Source organism: Ursus arctos, unplaced genomic scaffold (assembly GCF_023065955.2).
Source record: "Ursus arctos isolate Adak ecotype North America unplaced genomic scaffold, UrsArc2.0 scaffold_21, whole genome shotgun sequence".
Lineage (NCBI taxonomy): Eukaryota > Metazoa > Chordata > Mammalia > Carnivora > Ursidae > Ursus > Ursus arctos.
In genome coordinates this window covers 17,729,477-17,754,044 of record NW_026622886.1, presented here as the reverse complement: position 1 = coordinate 17,754,044, position 24,568 = coordinate 17,729,477, and the positions used below count along the sequence as shown (strand labels likewise).

The window sequence follows — 24,568 nt, the reverse complement described above, 5'->3', positions numbered from 1 at the left end:
AGCAACGTGTTGGTGAAGATGTGAAGAAAAAGGAAACCTCTGCTCTGTTGGTGGGGATGCAAACTGGTGCAGCACTGAGGAAAACAGTGTGAAGATTCCTCAAAAAGTTAAAAATAGAACTACCCATGGGGCGCCTGGATGGCTCAGTCGTTAAGCGTCTGCATTCAGCTCGGGGCGTGATCCCAGCGTTCTGGGATCGAGCCCCACATCAGGCTCCTCCTCTGGAAGCCTGCTTCTTCCTCTCCCACTCCCCCTGCTTGTGTTCCCTCTCTCACTGGCTGTCTGTCAAATGAATAAATAAAATCTTAAAAAAAAAAAAATAGAACTACCCTATGACCCAGGAATTGCACTACTGGGTATTTACCCAAAGAATACAAAAACACTAAATCAAAGGGATACGCGTATGTTTATAGCAGCATTATTAACAATAGTCAAATGATGGAAGCAGCCCAAGTATCCACTAATAGATAGATGGAGAAAGAAGTGATATACATATATATATATATATATATATATATATAATGGAATATTACTCAGCCATAAAAATGAAATCTTGCCACCTGCAACAACACGGATGGAGCTAGAGAGTATAATGCCTAGTGAAATAAGTCAGTCAGAGAAAGACAAATAACATATTTCACTCACATGTGGAATTTAAGAAAGAAAACAAATCAGCAAGGGGGGAAAAAAAGAGAAAGACAAATCAAGAAACAGATTCTTAACTACAGAGAACAAACTGATGGTCACGAGCGGGGAGGGAGGTGGGGGGATACGTTAAACAGATGATGGGGAATAAGAAGTGCACTTGTGGTGATGAGCACTGGATGGTATGTGGAAGTGCTGAATCAATATATTGTACACTTGAAACTAATATAACACTGTATGTTAACTAACTGGAATTTAAATAAAACCTTAAAAAGCCAAAACCATGGATTAAAACTGAAAAAAAAAAAAAAAAAGCTGCTCTAAGGACATTCTCAACCAGTCCTCAAATCTAAAATCTGGTCTTCTAAATTGATTTATTCACCAGAATTAAGTGGGTTATGTAAATGTAAAGTTCCTGGGTTTCACCATATTATAAATTCCTTAAGGACAGAAATATTTTGTTAAATCTTTTTGTCCCTCCCTACCCCCGTCCTATCACTCATATCCCCCCAAAACTGGTTATACCAAGCCAGATTATTTCTCACTGCATCTTTCTAAATTAATACTATTCTTTATCCTTAAGCACCTTAAGGATTCTACAGTGCCACGTCACCTCAAAATGAACTGTTCAGGAACTGAAAAGATCAGACTTTACCACATGGTGACACATGATGACCCCACTAATGTAAAGATACCCTGTGAGGCTCAGCTAGTCATTCACTCTTTTAAACACCTCTTAACTCCAACAGTAAGAAATTTAAAAAGCATTATGGGACCTCATTTTAATAGAAAGAGGTAAAAATATTTAGATATTTAAAAGGTCATATTCATATAGATACTGTAAGAATGAAACTTTAATTCCCTTCAAAAATAGCTATTTAATTCTATTCACATGACACATTTTTCGACCAGAAATAAAGAATGATGTATTGTCTTCTATAGATTTTCAAAGCTCAAATCTCACAAAATCGCCCACTTTGTAAATACTCATGTAGGTTCACTGAGAATGTTCTTAGCCATGCCTAGCACAAGGTAAATATGAATTTGCTCTTAAGGTTTAAAAAAAAAAAAAAAAAAAAGCATGTAGCTAACTTTCTAACTTTTCTCACCAAAACGTATCTGGACAACTGAATGTACCACTCTGTCACTGATGACACAATAACATTTATCACATTTTTTAAAAACTAGCTCTTTATTAAAGCTTTCATAAGACAAATCCTACTGGATAGTGACCAACTTTTCTTGCCAACAGTGGAAGATTTGGCAAGATGTTAAAAATGCCAGGACTCTTCAACTTTTTGGTAGTTTTTGTCTCCATGAAGTGCTAAATTAGATTAAGATGAGATGAAGAAAAAAGAGGGCAAAATGTACATACTCACTAATAACTTTTTTTAAAAAAAAGATTTCCTATGAGGATAGTGAAAAATATTTAAAAACAGTAATTTCTAAATTAACCAGAATTCTGTCAAACAGGATACTCTTCTTTGATCTGAATAGCTCCCTTAAAAGGAATTAAATGTATTATAATTAATCAAAGATTCTAGTTAATCTAAGATTGAGTATATGGGCCTAGATCCTTTCTTCTTTGCTTCACTATTGCTTAATACCTGTTCAATCTTGGGGTGCCTGGGTGGCACAGCGGTTAAGCGTCTGCCTTCAGCTCAGGGCGTGATCCCGGCGTTATGGGATCGAGCCCCACATCAGGCTCCTCCACTATGAGCCTGCTTCTTCCTCTCCCACTCCCCCTGCTTGTGTTCCCTCTCTCGCTGGCTGTCTCCATCTCTGTCAAATAAATAAATAAAGTCTTAAAAAAAAAAAAATACCTGTTCAATCTTATTCCCCAAAAGCTGAAAGGTAACATATTCCTACATTTAATTAACGTAGCGAAATGTGAATTACATAAAACCACAGCATTGGCTGACCAAGGGTTTATAACATACAGAAGTCCATCTGGTTCAGCAAAAATTGAGAATAAGCCTAAATTGATTCAAATCCTGACTTCTTCATACAGACACTGGGGAAAGCGAGAAGCATGACACTAAGAAATCCAACCTTAGTTATTCCCTCTTTGGAGAAGGAAATAAAAAACTACCTCAAAAAGATGTGAGATATAAATTAGAATGTATGGACTATGCCTAGCACACTGTAGGCATTCAACAAATGTTACTTCTTCCACAATACACTCCCAAAGTAGTAACACCAAATATATGTGCTGTATATAAAACTGCAGGCTATACACATCACTGACCTCTTCTCAATCACAGTCAAAATGAGAGATTAACTTTTATAGGGTAATGTGGGAGTGACTAAAATTATTTCCAAGAAAATATTCTCAATTTCAAATAACTACCCTGCAAACAGAATTGCCCATTAGGCAATTCTTATGTAAAGAATGTCATGATAAACTCATTAGTTCTGTGAACAGTCTGTATTTTGTACAAGGACAGAACTGTTTAGTGAAAATCCATCACTGGAGTCAATAGGTCTTTGTCCACCTAGACATATAAGGACTTCGTGTTCTGACCCCACTACTTTTCGGCCACATCTCCAGAGATCACATTATAATATCCTGGTTTTCTTCCAACCTCTCCAACCACTCCTTTACAGATTTGCATGCACATGTGCACACATACACACACACCCCACACATAGCTATTAGGCACTAGAACTTCTAAGGCCAAAGTATTTCTCCTCTCACTCCATACTTCCTCCTCAGGCAAACTCACCCTGGTACATGTATTCAACCTAAACAATAACTCCCAAATTTCTATCTCTGATCCTTTTATAGCTCTTTTCTTAGCTGCAGACTCCTGTATCCTTCTGCCTACTTAGGTGTCTCAGACACCTTAATTATCAAAGTTAGGCCTCATTCTTTAGAGGAAATCATTCAATGTCAGACCCCTCACCAAGAGAATATATTGTCTGAGTAGCCGGACCTAAGAATCATACTTTTTATAATTATATTTTCAAGTTTATTGTAGTTCTGAAGGGGTAGTGAGAACTGAAACCATCTACACTCAGAGTTTACAGTCTACATTACCATCACTATTCAGTTGTCCTGGACAACGTGACTTTACTATTCCAGGAAACCCTTGTCCAGGCAGATAAGAGTTGCAAATAACTTCATTGTTCATTTCAGGAACTTCCCAAAAACCCCATATAAACCAACGGCAGACTATTCAACTTTTTAATAAATAGCAGCAAATGACTGTTCACTTTCCATGACACTTCGAAAATCTCACCTCAAAACCCTTGCTTTGCTGTATCTATCAAACCTAAACTATTATATCATGATCCTAATTCTAATCAGCTCGTGCATTGAAATAACTGTCTTAAAGACTCCAAATCCTCAATAAATACCCCAACTTTGCTCTCCCTTCCTACTTCGCTATTCTTTTCATTCACACACCCTTCCCTTGCCCTAGCAGATCCTACCAACTCTGTGAGGAATTCTCTCCTTTGTACAATAAACTCACCAGGTGGTTTCTGGTCCTATTTTCTAGGAGTCAACATTCTTCAGCACTACCAGATAGTTTCCCAAATATCTGAAAATTCAGTTCAGCAATACTAGTTTCACCACAAGTAATGTGTGGAAAATATGAATACCTTTATAAAAAGGCCGTAAGAAGTCATCATCCTACATTAGGCAGCATCTGTTAACACTATTGGTTCCATTTTCTTAATGAGTTAAAACAGATATTTGGTCTACAAATATAATTTCTTTTTTTTTTTTTTTTTTTTTTTACAAATATAATTTCTAAATATAACCAAATAAAGAGATTACCATCAGAGCAGCCATAAAACAGTGAGGAGTTCTGAGGACGATAGGAGGTACATCACAGACAGGTTTAATAATTGAAGCAGGAATCTTATGAGAAATAGGATGGGGAATAAACTGAATACATGAATAATCCACAACACTAATAATCAGAAGAAAAGAAATTGTAGTAAATTTAGCAGTATTTAACAGTAAAAAGAAACCTTAAAGGAATTTCAATATTGTAAAATTATTTTTAAACCATGATGTGGAATTAAGACACAATGAAATGCTTAATACATTTTCCACAAAGTTAAGACTTTTTATCCACCAAGAGTAAATGTATAAGCATTTCTTTAACTATAAATCATTTAAAGCACTTATAAGCCCACAGGCTTATAAGTGCTTTCTGAAAGAAAGTTAAGAAAGTTAAGAATTTAGAATGCCTCAATGCTTGGGAGGAATTGAAAGATTCAAATATTAAAATCTAAATATAAAGATGGAATCCACAAGAACTGGAAGAAAATATAATTCCTTTATAATCTTGGGAGTGGTGAAGACTTTTCTAACTATGTTTCAAAGTCCAGAAACATAAAAAATAATATCACCATATAAAAAAGGAAAAATTCTGCGTAAGAAACATTATAAAGAATGAAAAAATATACATTTTGCAATCCATATTATAAAAAGGGCTAATCTTTCTATAGAGAACTCCTGAAACCAAGAAGAAAAAGGCCAAAACCTAACAGAAAAATAAGCAAAGAACGTGAGAGTTCACAGAAGGGAGAAAATAGTAAAATGTCCGTTAAACATACAAGAAAGCACTCAAAGAGAGAAATACAAAAGTCTGAGTTACACCAGTTCTAATCGATCAAATGGGCAAAATTCCAGAAGTTTGACAACACATTCAGCTGGTGAGGGCATGGGAAAATAACCGCTCAAACATTTAGGTACATAATGGCAATATGACTATACCTAACAGAACTACAGAAGCATCTATCTTTTTTAGAAAAACATTATGTAATAGTTTTAGATTTACAGGAGAATTGCAAAGATAGTACACACAGTTCCTCTACACCAAACACCTAGATTCTGATATTAAGATCTTGTATTACTATGGTATAATTGTCACAATTAATGAACCAAAACTGATGTATTACGGACTAAAGTCCACTCTATTTAGATTTCACTTTATTGTACTGTCGTGTCTTAAGCTCTTGGCTGTGACAGTTTCTCAGATTTACCCTGTTTCAGATGACCTTGATAGTTTCAAGAAGTACTGTTCAGGTATTTTGTAGAGTATCGCTTCATTAGCATTTATCTGATGTTTTTCTCATGATTAGACTGCGGTTATGCTTTTTTGGGAAGAAGAGCTTAGAGGTCAAGTGCATCTGTCACCACATCATATTATCAACATGATTTATGACTGCTGATATTAAGCCTTAGTCTGTTCAGGCTGCTATAACAAAATATGTTAGGGTGGCTTAGAAGCAACAGAAATTTATTTCTCACAGTTCTGGAGGCTGGGAAGTCCAAGATCAAGGCCCCTGCAGACTCAGTGTCTGCTAAGAGCCCACTTCCTACATAGACTGCCATCTCCTCACTGAGTCCTCATGTGGCAGAAAAGGTGAGGTAGCTCTCTGGGGTCTCTTATAAGGGCATTAACTCCATGACCTCCTGATGTAAGCACCTCCCAAAGACCCCACCTCCAAACACCATCACACTCGGGACCAGGTTTCAAAATATGAATTACAAGGGGATACATTGGTTTATAGTATTAAAAGTGTATGTTTATAGTATTTACAGTATTAAACCTTGGTCACACAGCCGAGGTAGTGTTTGTCAGGTTTTTCCCATGTCAAGCTACCCTTTTCCATATTCTTCTACTCCTTAAGAGTCTTGAGCCCTCTTTGAGGGATCAGTAGCTACATAAATTATTTAGAATTCCTCTGAACAGAGATCTGTCTATTCTTTCCCATTTATTTGTATCAGTACGGATTCATGGATATTATTTTATAATTGAATTATAATCCAATTTTTAAAATTCTATTTTATTTTGTTGCTCAAATTATTCTATTATTAGCCATTGGGAGTTCTTTGAGTTGGTTCCTGTGTACCTTTTATATACCTCATTCATTGTTTCTGTTGGAGTACTTCCTAACCTTTCAGCATTATTATACTTATTTCCTGTCCCAGTCCTAGAATCAGCCATTTCTCCAGAACTCTGGTTCCTTTTATGGGAGAACAGTATTAGAAACCAAGATCTGAGCACCAGCTGTGCTTACTGCTACTGGAGTGTCATTTTCTTCCAGGCCCTCTCAGCTGACAGAGCAAGGAAACGTGTACAAATGTATTTATCACTTGACTGACCCTTGTTTTTAGAATCTAAATCATGCATTTGCTTATGTAAGTACAAAATGTTGTATGTATATTATTCATTCGGTATTTTAATAGCAAAAGATAAGAAAAAACTCAAGTGTCCACACAGGACCGAGTGACTTAACTACCATACATCCACGGAAATAAAATTCAGCTATTAAAAAATAAAGGAAGATCTTTAACTAGACATGGAAAAATCTCCAAAATAAAATATACATGCATTTGTTTATATTCGCAAAAAACATACTGGAAGGATAAACAGGATACGAAAGGAAATGTCTATCTATAAAGTATGGGAGGAAAAACAGGCTGGCGAAAGGGAAAACAAGACTTCTCTGTATCTCTCTACATAAACTTAAGTTCTTCATCATATCACCTATTCAAAAAAATCCAGTTTAATTTTTAAAAAAATGTTCAACGCCTACAAAAGTGGAAGGATTTGAAGAGTTCAAATTAAGAAAGGAATGGAGGCAAGGAGATAATCATTTGTGAAGAGTAAATACAATGAGAAAACGTACCACCATTTTAGGAACAATAATGTATCAAAAATTCTTTGTAAGCATTAGTAAAATGGAAGTACAGTTAACCCATGAACAATGCAGGGGTTAGGGGCACTGACCCCTGTGTAGTCCAAAGCCTGTATTTTACTGGAAGCCTTACCAATAACATAAAGAGTTGATTAACACACATTGTGTGTGTGTGCGTGTGTGTGTGTGTGTGTATAAGATATGCTATATTCTTACAATAAAGCTAGAAAAAAGTGTTACTGAAAAAATCTTAAAAGAAAATACTCTTACAGTACTGTACTCCCCCCCCCCCATAATCAGTATATAAGTGGACCAGTGCAGTCAAACCTGTGAAGTTCAAGGATCAGCTGTACTTTAAAGTCAAATTTAGTCGACCTTAAAGTACTGAAACACTGTAGCTGCTAAAATTAGCCTATTTTTGGTACCTCCATATAATTTAACTGAATTACTGTTAAATGGAGTGTTACATGGTTATCTATATTAGCAAAGAGGTAAAGTTTAAAGAACTAAATAGTCATCTGTAGAGGCACAATTAATACCTGCACCCTTCACTAGTATGCTGATATTCATGATTAAATAAAAAGATTATTTCAATGTCAAAAATTTACTATTTTTATCTATTTCCCCGACAAAATGGTGAAACCAATTTCTAACATGTGGGATCACTTCCTCATTGGAAGATAAAAATGGCAGGTTTGCAAATACACATTTCTTTTTTTTTTTTTTTTTAAAGGACTTGGGCCTTCTTTTTTTTTTTTTTTTTTTTTAAGATTTTATTTATTTGACACAGAGACAGCCAGTGAGAGAGAGACAAGCAGGGGGAGTGGGAGAGGAAGAAGCAGGCTCCCAGCAGAGGAGCCTGATGTGGGGCTCGATCCCCTAACGCCGGGATCACGCCCTGAGCCGAAGGCAGACGCTTAACAACTGAGCCACCCAGGGGCCCCTGCAAATACACATTTCTAAATGCTCCTAAGAGACAATAATTCTCATGTCTCTGAGGTGAACCAGACCGGGGGGGGGGGGGGGGGGGGGGGGGGGGGGAAGGTTCAAGTAGCTCTTTTTAGCATTCCCAAAGTAGGGAAGCAATCCTTTGAGGCTGCTTCTGAAAGATCAACATATCACAAAAGGTTATCCATTCAACATCCAGAAGTAGCTCATTTGTAGCTGTTCACAAAACTTTCCCAATGACTTCAATGTAGAAAAGAGGACATTCTGCCTAAAAACTGTTCAACAGCTCAATTCTATAGATGAATAAAATCCAAGCTTCTTACTGGTATAGCTCCCTCTTTGATCTCATCTACCACAGCCTCTACATCCAACCTCTATTTCTCTATTTCTACTACATGGAAATACTTAATAGGCTAGAGGAGAATAACAATTATTTTAAAAGAACATAAAATCTTTTTTCATACCTTTTTGCATACTGCTTTTATCCTAGGAAGTGCTAAAGCTAATTATCTTCAGCATCATCTCCTCCAAGAAATCTACCTAATACCCTTGGCTGAATGTCATTCCCTCCTTCTCTTCAGGACAACTATTGGGACACTTGGGTGGCTCAGTCGATTAAGTGTCTGACTCCTGATTTCGGCTCAGGTCATAGTCTCAGAGTTGTGAGACTGAGCCCCACACTGGGCTCTGTGTTCAGCAGGGAGTCTGCTTGAGATTCTCTCTCGTTCTCCCTCTGCTCCTCCCCAGCCTGCCCCCGCCCAGAGCGCGTGCAAGCATGTGCACACTCTCTCAAATAAAAAAATCTTTAAAAAGAAAAAAAAAAGGACAACTATTATGTCCATCTTTGGTGACAGCATGAATAAATGGATAAAATCATAGGTTACCTAATTTTTACTGAGATGCTCTTTACATGATAGAACCTGGACAAGGAGAAAATGGAAGTCTACCGTGATTCCTGCTGCAACTCTTACAGATGCATTGACATATCTAAGATTGAAGTTTTATAGTTGGAGACCAGCTTCAAAGAAAAAAAATGGAGACACCTATTCTACATCTTTTTTGCCTGCTGTTTAAAAATAAATAAAAGTAAATTTTAAAAATATATATAACGTCAAAATTATTTAGAGGAAAATACTGTTTTGCCATACCAGATCCTAAGATATATTACAAAGCAGTGATAATTAAAATAAGCTGCAGCTAGAGTAAGAACAGATGGATAACCAAAAAAATTTATCTCAAATTAAGAAAAAAAAAAAAAAAACTTACACATACCGATATAAAAAAAAAAGATGTATCACAAAATAATGAAAAATGAAGATGTCGGGATTCAGGGAATGGTAATCATTACCTCCTGAGCAACCTGAAGGGAAAATACAGAAGAAAAAAAAAAAAAATCCAGCAAATCAAAGAAATCCAAACACAAGCAATGTCATCTTTCTACAAATTATCTAAAGCAGATATTTTAGAGTAGATGTGGCACATTACTAGTGGCACTGCCACAACAAGCATTTCCTAAATAGGTTCCCGGGTTTGATGTAGGAATTCCACTTCTGCATATCTAGCTACCCTAAGGAAATGTAAAATGGAGGTGTAAGGATGGTGTGGTCACATGCTACAGCCTTTCCCAGCATAATTTAAAATAATGAAAAATGAAAGGTGGTATGTTAATAATTAACTACTATGAAATGGTTAAGCTTTTGATAGATTGCTATAACCACTGAAAATGATAGCCATAAGAATTATTTGGTAACTTAAACATATTATAAAAAGGATCTTAAAAATATTAAACTCTAGGGGCGCCTGGGTGGCACAGCGGTTAAGCGTCTGCCTTCGGCTCAGGGCGTGATCCCAGCGTTATGGGATCGAGCCCCACGTCAGGCTCCTCCGCTATGAGCCTGCTTCTTCCTCTCCCACTCCCCCTGCTTGTGTTCCCTCTCTCGCTGGCTGTCTCTCTCTCTGTCGAAGAAATAAATAAAATCTTTAAAAAAAAAAAAAAAAAATTAAACTCTATATATGAAAAAAGACAAAGGGAATATTTGAAGATGATAACCACTGCTAAGGAATTTAGATTATGGTCTATTTTTTACATTATTATGTCCTTATATTTAACAAATAATTTTCAAAAACGTAATAACTGGGCGCCTGGGTGGCTCAGTCAGTTAAGCGTCTGCCTTCAGCTCTGGTCATGATCCCAGCTTCCTGGGATCCACCCCCATGTGGAGCTCCGGGCTCAGTGGGGAGTCTGTTTTCCCTCCTCCCTCTGCCCCTGCTTATGCTGTCTCTCCCTTTCTCACAAGTAAAATCTTTTAAAAATAGTAATAGTTGAGACTGTACAGATAGAAAACAGTAAGACACTCAAAGAAACTGTTTAAGTAATTAAATAAGAAGGCCATTAGACCAAAGAGGCTCCAATGCCTTGGTACCCTAGATAAGCAAACCAAAACCTAAGCCAGAGTCACTGCACAAGAAACTGAGAAAACGAAACTTCAGAACAACCAATCACAAACAGCCAAAAAGGCTTTCCAAATAAGGAAACTGCTTAAACTATCACCAAATAATTCCCTTTGCTTCTGTCTTCTCTATAAAAATCTCCCCCCCCCCAGCTCCTGTTGGTGGACAGGTGAAAACCTTTGGCTTGGCACTCCCTGATTCAATCAATGGATATGCTCATTAAACTGAAAAAAAAAAATGTTAACATGCCTCAGTTTACCTTTTAACAAAACAAACTAAAAGAGCAAAACAAAAAGATACTCACTAAAAGGATAAAAAATAAGATAATTGGAACATAAGACTTTTTTACATAGAGAAAACCCCCAAAACATGATAAAACTACAAAATTCAAAAAAGAATGAAAAGAGAAAAAAATAAGATGCAATGATGGAAAAGTTTTAATCGCTTTGCCTTTAAATTTAATTTATAGGAGTGGTTGCTCCCTTTAACACTGTGCTAAACCCTAAAACAGTGTTTCTAAACATTGCCTTTAACATTTTAAAAACCAAGCTCAGAGATTCCACTTCAGTTGTTCTGGGACAGAGCTTCAGACTCTACATCACACACGCATGCACGCACACGGAGGCATCTAGTTGTTTCTTGTTTTTTTAACTCACAAGAGTGCTTCTGAAGTTCAAGTTAAGGCCACTAACCTAGAAGAACATAAGACGATAAAAACCTAAAATAATAAATAGTACACACCCAGACTTTATGACAAAAAATATAATGCAAAACCATTTTCTTTTTTTGATGGATAAGCTATATGATCGGTTATTCTATTTTGACTTCAAAATACCTGAGTCACACATAACAGTCACTAACAAAGAAAGCAAATACTGTCTAGACTGTTAAAATGTCAAACAAGCAGTACAGCATATACTGAAGAAAGGGAACAGACAGGGCAAATAGTTACAAGAAAAAATCTGGTTGGTTCTAAGGAAAAAGCTCCATCAATGTGCTTATCAGGAAGACTATAACAGCTTTATTTCTAATGGGCATTAGGTAAGAAACAACAATGAATATCCTACATTATTTGGCCCAACAGTTTACAGTATCCTCCTCCCCACAATGTACCTACAGGATGCAACATATACTGATTAGTAAAACTAATACTGATTCTCAAATTAGGTGGAAGTAGAGAGGCATATGAGAAAATCCAGGAGGAATGTATAGTTTTAAAAGCCAAAGAGATGATTTTGATTCAACTGTCCTTATGAATCATTTATTTAACCTGAAGGAATCAACCTGAAGGGACAGATCAGCAGAACAATTCTAGTACCATTACCAATAATTCTTCCTATTATACCAAAGAGTACTTAAAAAAAAAAAAAATGCCAGCTGTGAGTGCCAAGTGCAAGGTACTTTGCAAAATGCTTTTACACATTATCATTTCATTTCATTCCCACAACCCCATGAAGAAGGTTCTGACATTTCCCAATTTTATAGAAGAAACTGACCCTTAAGAGTTTAAGTAACTAGCTCAAGATCCATGATTATTAGTTACTACTGAAGTAGTTTCTTAATGGAAAAAAAAATGAACACATATAACCAATTCTAACTTTATATAATAAAAATGAGAATTCAGATTTTTTCCCAAAAAATTCTACATAAAATAAAAAAATGTGTCAACCATTTTACAGTTTCTTGGGAAGAAAAGGGATTAGAGGAGAATAGAAATGTAAATAAGAATACGTGGAGAAAGAAGGGAAAAATCTACGCTCAAGAATTTATGGGCAGGAGCACCTGGTCAGTAGAGCATGCAACTCTTGATCTCAGGCCCCACACTGGGCATTAGAGCTTACTCTTAAAAAATTGTTTTAATTAAAAAAAGATTTATGGGCAAAAAAAATGTACTACAAAATACAGTGCTGACTCCACTGTTCCTAAAATGATAAAATGTCAGTAAATAAATCATGATCATGAAAATGTAGCTGATACCAAATGTTTTAAGACCATATAATAAGTTGAGAAATATGAAAAGGCACTGAGTCTTACAAATTGTGAAAAATTCATTTTTAAATGTCACATCTCAAGATGTCATCAATCCATAATCTCTGATTTCTAAAATAAATCTAGTTCTTACAATATACCTACTATAACAGAGGTATAATTTTAAAAAGGTCAATATCTTTAAATTGTAAAAGTAGATTATAAAGCAGTTTTTATTTAATTACAGTAATCCCAATGAAAACAAAATTCCTGGTCAACTGTATACATAAACTATCAGGGTAACAAGGATGACAATAAATGCACTGTACTATCCTTTGGGGTGCAATTTTGTACTTTACTTCAGTAAATGCATTTAACTCTAGCACTATACAGCTAAAGAGCTCAATTTCATTAAGGACGAAATTTTATCATCTAAACCAAATTTTACTCTTGATTTTGACCAAAGTTTTCAGATCTTTTGAAACATTTTATTTACATATAAATACTGTGATTTTATATTTCCAATTTGTCTTTTTTTTTTTTTAAGATTTTATTTATTTATCCGACAGAGATAGAGACAGCCAGCGAGAGAGGGAACACAAGCAGGGGGAGTGGGAGAGGAAGAAGCAGGCTCCCAGCAGAGGAGCCTGATGTGGGGCTCGATCCCATAACGCCGGGATCACGCCCTGAGCTGAAGGCAGACGCTTAACCGCTGTGCCACCCAGGTGCCCCCTCCAATTTGTCTTTAAGATAACAAGTTAGAACAATTTACATGAAATTAAAAAGGCCCAATAATGCCAAGTTGGCCTACAAACTGCTTCTAGATTCCTCACACACAAATACCACCATCATGTACAATACTCAAAACTTTTGATGACTTTTTATTTTATCCTGTCTCAGAACTGATTGGCTCCTTCAACAACGATGACTAATCTGACCCTCATTGACCAGTTCCTAATCCCATTACTTCCTCATTCAATTAAGCAATACCTAATTTGGAGGGAATACCAAAAAAGTATGGTCCTCTGGAGCACAAAGCCAACCAGAAAGGTAAGAGATTTATAAGCAATTAATCACAAAACAATGAGTTAAGTACTATGGTAGACATAAATGTTATAGCAGAATCACCATAACTCCACCAAAGTAGATCAAAGATACTTCAGAGGAAGTGACATTTATCCTCAAAAATGAGAATTTCTCTCAAGTGTCACAGCACTGTAATACCAATACATCTTTATATCCTAGCACTGACCATAAATGCTAGAATAGAATAGGCAAGCACACTTTAGACATGGATACGTAGATGCATGGAGCGATGGAAGGAAGGAAAGATAAAAAGACAAACACATACATAAAGAAAAATGAGTAACTGCTAGATTAAAACAGGCAAAATTGGACTTAATAATTCAGATGAGGCATTCCAAAACCCTGACATATGAAAGTAACAGGAAAAAATAAATCTAAAGGATATTTAGGAAATAAAATTAACAAAATTTGGTGTGACAGACTGGACTAGGGGGAGGAGAGCACAATAGAAAGGATCATCGGCCAAAGTGACTAGGCTAATGGTGGTGCGGTACTGTTGGCTGGGAATGGAGGTAGGGGATAAAAAAAAGTTCAGCTCTGGTAAAGGAGCACTAAGAGGCAGTATCTGGGAGGTAACTAGAAAGGAACTCAGTAAGAGGTCTGGATTAGAAATAAACATGTGGAGATCCTCAACATATAGGTAATAAGAAGAAAGCATTAAATATAGATGAGATTGCACAGGGAATAGGTAAAACAAGAGAAAAGGACCAAGAGCAGAACATTCCAGTCAATCAGCATTGCTGTTATTTCACATATCACAATACTACCTCACAATACCACCTCATTGTATAACATATACAATGACTAACACAATGCCTAGGACACAACAAATGCTTTAAAATTCTGATTATACATACCCCAAACTGAAAAACAAAATGTATTAAGTATAATAAAGTCATAAAGGATCATTTCTTAAAAATAGTTCAATAAGGGGTGCCTGGGTGGCTCAGTCGGTTAAGTGATGGACTCCTGATTTCGGCTCAGGTTGTGATCTCACGGTGGTGGGGATGGAGCCCCACATGGAGCTCCTGGGGCTTTGCTATGAGCATGGAGCCTGCTTGAATTCTCTCTCCCTCTCCCTCAGCACCACCCCCTCACCCTCCCCCCTCCTCACTATCAAAAAAAAAAATTTTTTTAAGACTAGCTCAAGGAGGTAAAATCTGCTTAAGGAACCCAAAATTTACTTCAAAAATCAATAAAAAGCTTCCTTCCCACCAGAAATAGCAGTACAACATTAAAATCTGGAATTATGAAAAAGATTTTAAACATAATACTTAAAAGTACACATTAGCTAATTTTTTTTTACATATTAGCTAATTTAAAGGATAATGCCTCTAAATTTGGAGTAATAAGAGCTTCAGTGTTGTTACCTGATTTTTCATATTAATTTTTTACCAACCTTTATTTAATATTAACTCACACTATTAACAAATACTAACAATTATAAGAATAGAAGAACTAAATATATGTTTGAGAAGACCAAAGCGAGTTAGTAACTAACCTAGAATATAGTGAAATTATTTTTGGGTCCTTTTCCCACTGTTTACAAATATGCATATAAAATTGAGTATTCTTGAAAGTATTTACACTAACAAGTGCACAAAAAGAAACAAGGATGTGCTATTAGAAGGCTGACAAGGGGCACAGGGGTGGCTCAGTTGGTATAGATCCATACTGGGTGTAGAGCTTACAAAAAAAAAAAAAAAAAGGAAAAAGAACCCGCTGATAAAAACCTTTTTTAAATTAACTTATGACAACAAAACAAAGCAAATCTTTGTTTTTCCACTTTAACGGACTACCTTTAGATCAAATCAATAACATTTTCTATTCTTCAAATGGAATGAGATAGGATATATATCAACAATACTAATTTGCAATATTTTCATCATACAGGCTAGCTTTCAGTGTAAAAAGTTATTGCCAAAAGTGTATAATCTGATCTAATATTTCCACTGCTGGTGGTATACAGCTACATATCAATAAAAGCACAAGATCAAAATTTATGCTTTAAACAATACCAGAACCAAAAACCAATAGGTAATTATACGTGTACAGATACAGATAGAAAATTTATCTACCTTAAGGCAAAATTCTCACCTAATATTGAAGCAACCTATGCACCACGCATCTGGACTGTCTTCTCTTTTATGGCATATGCGTAACACAAACTAATTTTAACACTTGTAAGATCAAAATGAGTAAGTAAACATAAAAGTAAAAATGAGAACAAATATACAGTATAATTATTTTTGCTTTTCAGGACCTATATTCATTTTACTTTGTGCCCCAACAGCTCTAATTGATAAATCCATGATTAAAATAAGTCTACAAATATTTTCAATATCTTTTTAGTACCTTTAATTCGTTTTGAGCTATAAATTCATTCTCTCATACATTTTGTATAGATCAATTTTTTTGTGTGTACTAAAACTAATTCAATGGAATTTAAATCTAATTTTGATGAGCTTTTTAATTCACCACTTCTTTGTTCTTGCTCAGCAGACACAGAGCATGAACTTTTTAACATCACATCCCCATGGAGGCATTGTAATAAAGTGGTTTGAACACCAAAACTGGAACCTCAGCTTCACCATAGAGGTAGAACCTAAGAGACAATTAATCTAAGGCCTCTATGTCCTCATTTGAAAAACAGGCACAATACTCAGATGATGGGCTTACTATGAGGATTTAACAAAGTAATACCTGGCATGATACCTAGCAAAAGAAGTTTAATTTCTTTCACATGTGTATATCAAAAAATAATTTAAAAGGACTTTGGAGAGCAAGGTAATTTTCATTCATCCCAATATGCCACGGATTTGTAAATCTACCTCCTCACATACAGTATTATTACATGTTACTGCAGAACGTTATTTATAGGAGGCACCCCCTCTTAGATTTATTGGTAGGTATTTACTGGTTTTCCAAGTGGGCCAACGGACAGAGGAAACAGGCTAGGGAAGGTAAGCCACACTCAGATACATTCAATAAGTTTTTCTGACCCTTGGCAATTACCCTTCCCAGGTCAATATTTTGCAGATATGAAAGTAACTATCTACTAAAAGGCTGGGAGCAAAATAATGACAAAGAATCCACAAATGACAGTACGAACTCTTGGCTTGATATTGTAAATACCTCATTAAAAAAAAAAAGTCCTCTCCCTATCAGTTTAAAGAAATTGCCAACACTGTAAGTTGAATGCTAGTCAACTATACCAAGTTTTCTATTTAGGCAATTTTTTAACCTCACAAATACTATATAAAGCGTAATTTTAAATGCCATAAACCTATTGTTTTATCTTTGTCATTTCAAACACAAAATGCCATAATCAGTTTACAAAGTGCACTTTAAATAACTTTCCCATTTAAAACTTTAAGGAAAAATTACACATTCAAAAGTCAGAGAACCTAAAACTACTCTTCTTCACATATATAAAAGGAGGCAATTTTTAAAATAGATAAAATACTCTAATGAAGCTGAATTTAACATATAACGTCCTTTTTCTACAACACAGCAACACATTCACTAAGTAATTATCCTCTGCAGAAGTACAAAAGCTATAAAAAAAAAATGCCATGACATGATGCTGCAATTTTTATAAAGATTAGAGAACAGTAATAAAGATTCAAAACGTAATGCTTTATAAGTATTCAGCACTATTAGACAATAACAAAGAAAATACCGGGGAAAAAATTTTGTGTTCACAGATAATTTTTCCTAATATTAAAGGAAATCATCTTCACTTCTGAATATCTTCCTCATTTGCCATTATAGTTTCTACTATTTACAACAGCTGCAGTTGTTTAGTACTATTTCATGAAAAAAGAGAAAGGAGAAAATATTGCTGAAAATAACGGGAAAAACAAAAGCCTCAACAGAGTAAATTATTTTATATGCCTTCTCTTTCCACCGTAATCATCGGACTGAAGGAATATATGAAAAACTATATATATTAAAATCTGTTTAGTCAACACAACTATTCTGCACTACAGAAAATAAAATTTAATTTTCCTATTTTTTGTAAAACCAATGACTTATTAGAACAAGATTACTGGTGTACAAAGCTACCACCATATATTGGATCGCTACCATACACTGAATCAATTTGTCCAATTTCATCTTTTCTGACTATGAATCTTTCTCCCTTCAGGTAACCAGAGCACATCTGGCAGGCTGCACTATTTCAAGTAACTAACACCTGAAAGTGACTTTATTGGACCTTAGTTCAAGGATGAGAATAAAGTATTTTATAGAAGTTTCTTCTAGTAATAGGAAAATTAGGTTATTAATAAGGCTTCATACGCTTTTTCTGATTGTAAAACGAATATAAAAATTTGGAAAACACAGAACTGTATTTTTATTCATCCATAAATCCCACCACCCAGAAATCTTCATTAACTTTTTAGACTTCCTTCCAAGAATTAAACTTCAATAATCTAATACTAATAAATATGTAGGAAAAAAACCAATGTACCTTCGTTTTGGCCTCTTGATAACTGTTATACAAAACACTGATTATTAATATGACCTGTTAATTTCACAAAGATATCTGAAAAGTGTTAAGTGGCGAGGGTGGGGTAGGGAGTCCCACAATTCAGAGACTGCTCCCTAGACTGAAATCCCTTTCACAATTTTTATAGCGTCAACATTTTAATGTCAGCAAGATATGACTGTTCTTAGAATAATATCAATAATAACTTCACTATATCAAACAGGCTTTACTTTAAATTTCTTTCCATTCATAATTCAATGTCTATTTTCACTGTAAAAAACAGTAATATTTTAAAACAACTTAAATTCAAAGACTCAGCTATTTTTTTTGAAGTCCAGCATTCAAACTGCTAGTGTTTCTGGCCTATGAGACAGTCCACCAGAAAAAAAGGATAACGTTTTTATATGCCAAAATTCTCCGTCATAAAAAGACTATTCCTTAAATATAGCCACATTTTTTCTTTTGTTACAACCGATGTTTATGGAAGTATGCAGATGTTAGAATCACAAAGACTGATAGGACTTCATTAAAAAAAATTTTAAAAACCAATGACACTGCTAATTTTTTTCTTAAAATTTGATTCAACCTTATTTCTAGCTTCAACGGAGGCTTTCGTTGACTGGAGGCATCAAAGATTTTTAAATTCCATTCATTTTCTTCTGCCCGATGGTTAACAAAACAAGTCTAAAATACAGTAACTCAAATTTGTTACTTTGACCTTCTTACACAAGCGCCTTTTAAAAGAAATCCCTCAACGAAGACTCAAGAAAGAATCAGCAAAGTTTGAGGAAAGAATTGTCTGTCTTTAAGTCAAGCATTTCCTGATAAGTGACAGAAGGTCTGGCTGCCAGGAACACACTTTGCTGACCCTAGGAATAGCCAAGACACTAAACAAAATCTGCCACTTTTGTTATCTAGAAAACGTATTTAGCTAAGAGGTGAGAAAGCATAACCAACGACGTGTTTTTAGTGGACGAATCAATATAAAGGAGGAGTGCCACGATTTCAGCTATGTTTTTGCCATCTTTGAAGAAAAGCTAATTGTTAGTGGCCATGTGACATTATGAGATCCCAGAAAGGAAAGGGTGGGAGGGAGAGAGAGGAGTTCAAGGCAGTTCAGGGTCAGAACAAGCTCAGGCATCCTGTCATTAGCAAACGTTCCCCCAAGCTGAAGGCAAAATACTGCTTACCCGAAAAGGAGTGGGTGAAAAGTAGGGGGAGAACGAGGGGAAAACCACAAGAGAGTCAATGTGGCAGTGAGGGGGGGACAGGAGGCAGGGAATCTGGAGCTATCCAGCTGAGTTGGGGAGCAAAAGCACTGGGCACAAAAATGCTGAGAATAGCAACTGCAGCGGAGACAATACTTGGCAGCTCCCCATTTTTCCCCCTCCCCATGGGTTCTTTGGGTTTCCCACACTCCCTCCACCTCAGCTCTTGACCAACACTCAGGGGTGTGACCCGCCAGCGGGAGGCTGCGGTGATCTTTGTCTCGGCCGGCTCCCCACGCGAGGGCTCCTCCTCCTCCTCCGCGCTCGCCACCCGCTCACACCCCCGGCGTCTCCAAGGAGCTAGAAGCGCCGCTGCCGCCGCCTCCTCGCCCACCTCCCGCGGACTAGCACCCTTCCTTCCCCTCAGCCGCCCGCGCCTGCGGCTCCACCCCCGCCGAGGGGAATCTTTGTGTCTCGGGGGACTTTCTGCCTCTTTCCTCCGGGGCCTCGCGGGGAGACCGGCCTTCCCCGGAGACCAAATGGGCAGCAAGCACCGGAGGTGGCGGCGACGGCAGGCGCCTCCCTCGAAGGAGCCGGTCTGATACCCCACCCCACCCCCGGAAATGCCTCGGCGACCCAGGGTTCGCGCTGGACCAGATGGGCGACAGGCACAAGCGAGCTCCCCTTGCCGCGCCTCCCTCTCTCAACTTCCCGGCCGGGCCTGAGCCTCCCGCGCCCCCAACAGCCGGCTGCCCCGGCCCTCCGTCCCAAGCACGCTCCCGCCCGCTCGGCTCGGGGTCCGCCGGGCAGCAGGAAAAGCCCCGCGCGGTCGCAAGCCGCCAACTCACCAGCAAGTGCGGGGGCCGCGTCGCGAGGCGAGGCGCGGAGGATAAGCGGCTCCGCCGACGCCCGCGGCGACCGGATGCAGGTCCGGGTCCCAGCGGCTGGCGGACCCGAGGCGCCTCCGAGGCGCAGGCCTCCGCTGCCGCCTTCCGGCTCTCGCCTAGGGTCCGGAGCCTCCGGGAGGGGCCGCGGGTCCCTCACGCGTTGCCAAGCCCCCCGGACAACATGGCTCCCGGGCCGCCGAGCCGCGCGGGCAGCCCACTAATCCCCTCGGAGGAGCTCGGGCTGGAGCGAGGCTGGCAGGGAGGTGCCGACGCCCGGCTGAGGCGGCCCGCCCGAACGAGGGCTCCTTCTTCTCTGCGGCCGGACCGTGAGGAGCTGAGGAGACCGCGGGAGGCCGCTTTCGTTCGCTGCGTGTGCGTCGCTTTCTCACTCGGCGGCTGCGGATTGACGCCTCCGCCTGTTCCCCGGAGGAGAGCGAGCGAGCGAGCGAGCGAGAAAAAAGACTTTTATTGAAACGATCCAACCAGCAGCAGCTGAGAAAAGCGACCCGCCGCGGGAGCTTCCCCCACCTCCGCCTGAGCCGCTCGCCGCGGGCAGCGCGACCCCTGCTGGCGGCAGCAGCAGGGCGGAGCTGACGGTCCGGGGGCGGGGCCTAGAGGGCGAGGCGGGGTATCCCCGGGAAACCCCCCGCCCCGAGGTGGGGGCCTTGTTCTCTCCTGCCTGGCTTCTGGAGCCATGGGAGGGAGGCGAGAGGGCTGAGATGGTTAGGTAGTGCCACTCCACAGAGCGACCTGTGTAATTCAGCCCCGTCATCCTCCTACCACCCCCCCAACAAAACAAAAACAAAACAAAAACTCTTGCTTAAATTATCCGAGTAATTATGTAATTAAGATACCAATGCCGCAGTTCTCTACTGGTTTTCTAGAGAGTTGATGTCAAAGGGCCCTCACCTGAGCATGTTGTTTTCAACTTTTCTCCTTTTTTATGGGTGGTTGGGTAGGTAGCTTTGCAGCAGTCATTCACGCACGCAGCATTTATTCATTTACATTTAATTTATTTATATTGTGTGCTTGGCAATACACTAGGTCCTCAAAGGACTGAGAGTCTAGCTGGGATGAAAGATACTCAGGAAGCAGTTATAATAAAATTCTGAGCTTTACGAGAAAGGAAATACAAGGTGTTATAGGAGAACAGAGAGGAACTACTGTTACCCTTGGTTAGGTTTTGTTTTCTTGGGGGGAGGGGGTGCCTAGAGGTTGGCCCAGTTTCTGTAAATATTTTTACTTTGTTCTTTCCCAGAGGCTAAAAGCTGGTTCAGGAATGAACAGCAGAGTGAAAGTGAAGACAAACTAAAGTAATACTGACCCATTTTTTTCCACTAATAAGGACAAAAGCAGAAAGTAAAAACAAACAAACCCCTAGAGGGAGATAATGAGAGGATAGAAAAGACAAGAATGGGGACCGGATGTGGACAACCTAAACAAGAAAAAATTTTAAACCACATAAAAATCTGTTAAAGTGAGATATAAATATTTTTCCATTTCAATACTCGGAAATAGACTTTGTAAGTTTTTAATGCAATTTCAAATCACACTATATCCTAAGGACTCTGATAATTATTTTCTTGGATTCCTGGATGAATCCTTTCCCTCTAAAAATACTGCCTCCTGACTTCTTTCTCTTATTTTGTTGGGCAAAGTTGAATGTATCTGCTGTAATATCCAACAAAAATCATACATTTCAATCAGACTTCTCCTATGTCTCTAAAATTACCAGAATCCATAAATTAGCAACATTTATGCTCTGCACATATTTAACACTTGCTTATCATTCCTATACGAATGCAAATATAGAACACAACCTTTCCTTTAGAGCAAATGTGCTTTTTAAAAAAACACTGTTAATGGGGCGCCTGGGTGGCTCAGTCGTTAGGCGTCTGCCTTCGGCTCAGGGCCTGATCCCAGGGTTCTGGGATCGAGCCCCACATCGGGCTCTTCTGCTGGGAGCCTGCTTCTTCCTCTCCCACTCCCCCTGCTTGTGTTCCCTCTCTTGTTGGCTGTCTCTCTCTCTCTGTGTCAAATAAATAAATAAAATATTTAAAAAAAAAACACTGTTAATGATGCTCTTTCGATTTGTCCAAGTCAGAGAACTTTGTAACATACAAAGAATATAGCATCACTGTTAGATAGCATCATTTTTAGAGGTCTTTTAAAGTTAGAGTTAGAAAAATTGGTATTTTATAAGGCCTACTTACATGCCGAGCATTTTTTACATCCTTGCTTTATTTAAAAAAAATAATTGTCCTTTTTTGGTCCCTTAGTAAATATTAAAAATCATTCAAAAGTGAGTCTGCAAAACGACATCCTGAGTTTCGACATACTGAGTTGCACATCAATAATTCCCCTTTTATATTATTAGATTGGAATTACTCCATTAGAAATTGAAAGATTGGGGGCGCCTGGGTAGCGCAGTCGTTAAGCATCTGCCTTTGGCTCAGGGCGTGATCCTGGCGTTACGGGATCGAGTCCCACGTCGGGCTCTATGCTGGGAGCCTGCTTCTTCCTCTCCCACTCCCCTGCTGTGTTCCCTCTCTCGCTGGCTGTCTCTCTGTCACATAAATAAATAAAGTCTTTAAAAAAAAAAAAAAGAAAGAAAGAAAGAAATTGAAAGATTGTCCCAACTGCCTCATCTAAAATAGCTAAAGAGCACCCTTTCTTCTTCCTGCATCTTTTATTACCATAATAAACATTTCATAATTAAAACCGAGATAATGATTGTATTGATTAATTTTTTTCCATCAAAAAATATTTACTGACTGCATATGATGTGCCAGGCACTGTTCTAGGCACTGAAAATATAGCAGTGAACAAAACAGACAAGATATTGCCATCATGGAACTGTTTTCTAGTGGTGGAAATAAGCAATAAACATGTAACTCATTTAAGGAATTCATAAGAACTTATAATCATGAGAAATATACCGAAGAAAATGAAAACATAATGGAAAAGAAATTGGGCAGGAGGAACAGGACTTGGGGGTGAGGTCCAGAAAGACCTGATGAGCAGCTTAAGCTAAAAGCCATGGGTTCTCTCTTTATATCCCTCAGTAGGTTATCTGATCACGAAAAGGTCACATGAAAAAAGAAAATGTGGCATATGCACACAGTGGAATATTATTCAGTTGTAAAAAAGAAGGAAATGGTACAAAAACGTGGATGAACCTTGAGAACATTATGCTAAGTGAAATAAGCCAATCACAGAAAGACAAATACAGCATGATTCCATTTATATGAAGTATCCCAAATAGTCAAACTCAGAAGCAGAAAGTAGAAGGGTGAGTGCCAGGGACTGAAGGGTGGGAGAAATGGGGAGTTAATGTTCAACAGGTATAAGGTTTCAGTTATGCAAGATGAATACATTCTGGAGAGCTGCTGTACAACATTGTGCCTATAGTTAACAATATTGTGATGTACACTTAAAAATTTGTTAAGAGGGTAGATCTTATGTTATCTGATCTTATCATAATTTAAAAAAAAGAAAAAGTCACATTCAATCAAAATAATGAGTACATTTATTTAGTTACTCTTCTAAACTGATTTAAAATTTGCCCATGATTTTTTTGGCATACTAAGTTGGCTTTTCTCCTGAGTTGTAACATAGACTTTTTTAACCTTGTAAATTATAAAATTACTTACAGCATTTCCTGAACTATGGTTAATAAAGATTCCCTAGCACATGGTGAAAGAGAGGGTTGAGGAAGAATTCCAAGATCAAATCCGCTTGGGAAATGCCACATACTTCATCTGCCTTTGGGAAAGTCACCATGTACATTTGCATACTAAAAACTCGGAGAAGTTCTGGATGGAAAGTAATTTTCTTTCCAGTTAAACCAGTGTATCCCAAAATGTTTTGACCATAGAATAGCTTCATTGCGGGATATAATGAACATGTTGAGGGACATACGTGCTGACGAGCACACTTTGGAAAACTGCTCTCTTGGAGCGTTAGGCATTTACTCTGCAGACTTGGGAAAGGGCATCCTGGAAGGGGGAGAATGTGAAGGTCTTTGAACTTTGGACAGGGAGAGTAGAAGGGGATGTAGTCAGAAAATCTTTGTTGTGCTTCACATTTTGGGAATGACATAAGCCTGGGAAACAAATGTGAAACGTATCTAGATAAGCTATGGAAAAGAGACACCGAAGCTTGTTTTCAGTTACACCGCACCAGTTGTTCTCAAACAATGATCCCTGAATCAGTGGCAG

General features: G+C 38.0%; 1 protein-coding gene across 1 annotated transcript in view; it reads right to left on the bottom strand.

Moving 5' to 3' along the window:
• Nucleotides 1–20,390, bottom strand: part of CDK17 (cyclin dependent kinase 17) — a 111,243-nt gene extending 90,853 nt beyond the window's left edge. The window contains exon 1 of the mRNA XM_026499851.4: nucleotides 20,310–20,390. The gene's annotated coding sequence lies outside the window, so the exon portion shown is untranslated. The remainder of the gene's footprint in view (nucleotides 1–20,309) is intronic.
• Between the last annotated feature and the right edge of the window lie 4,178 nt (nucleotides 20,391–24,568).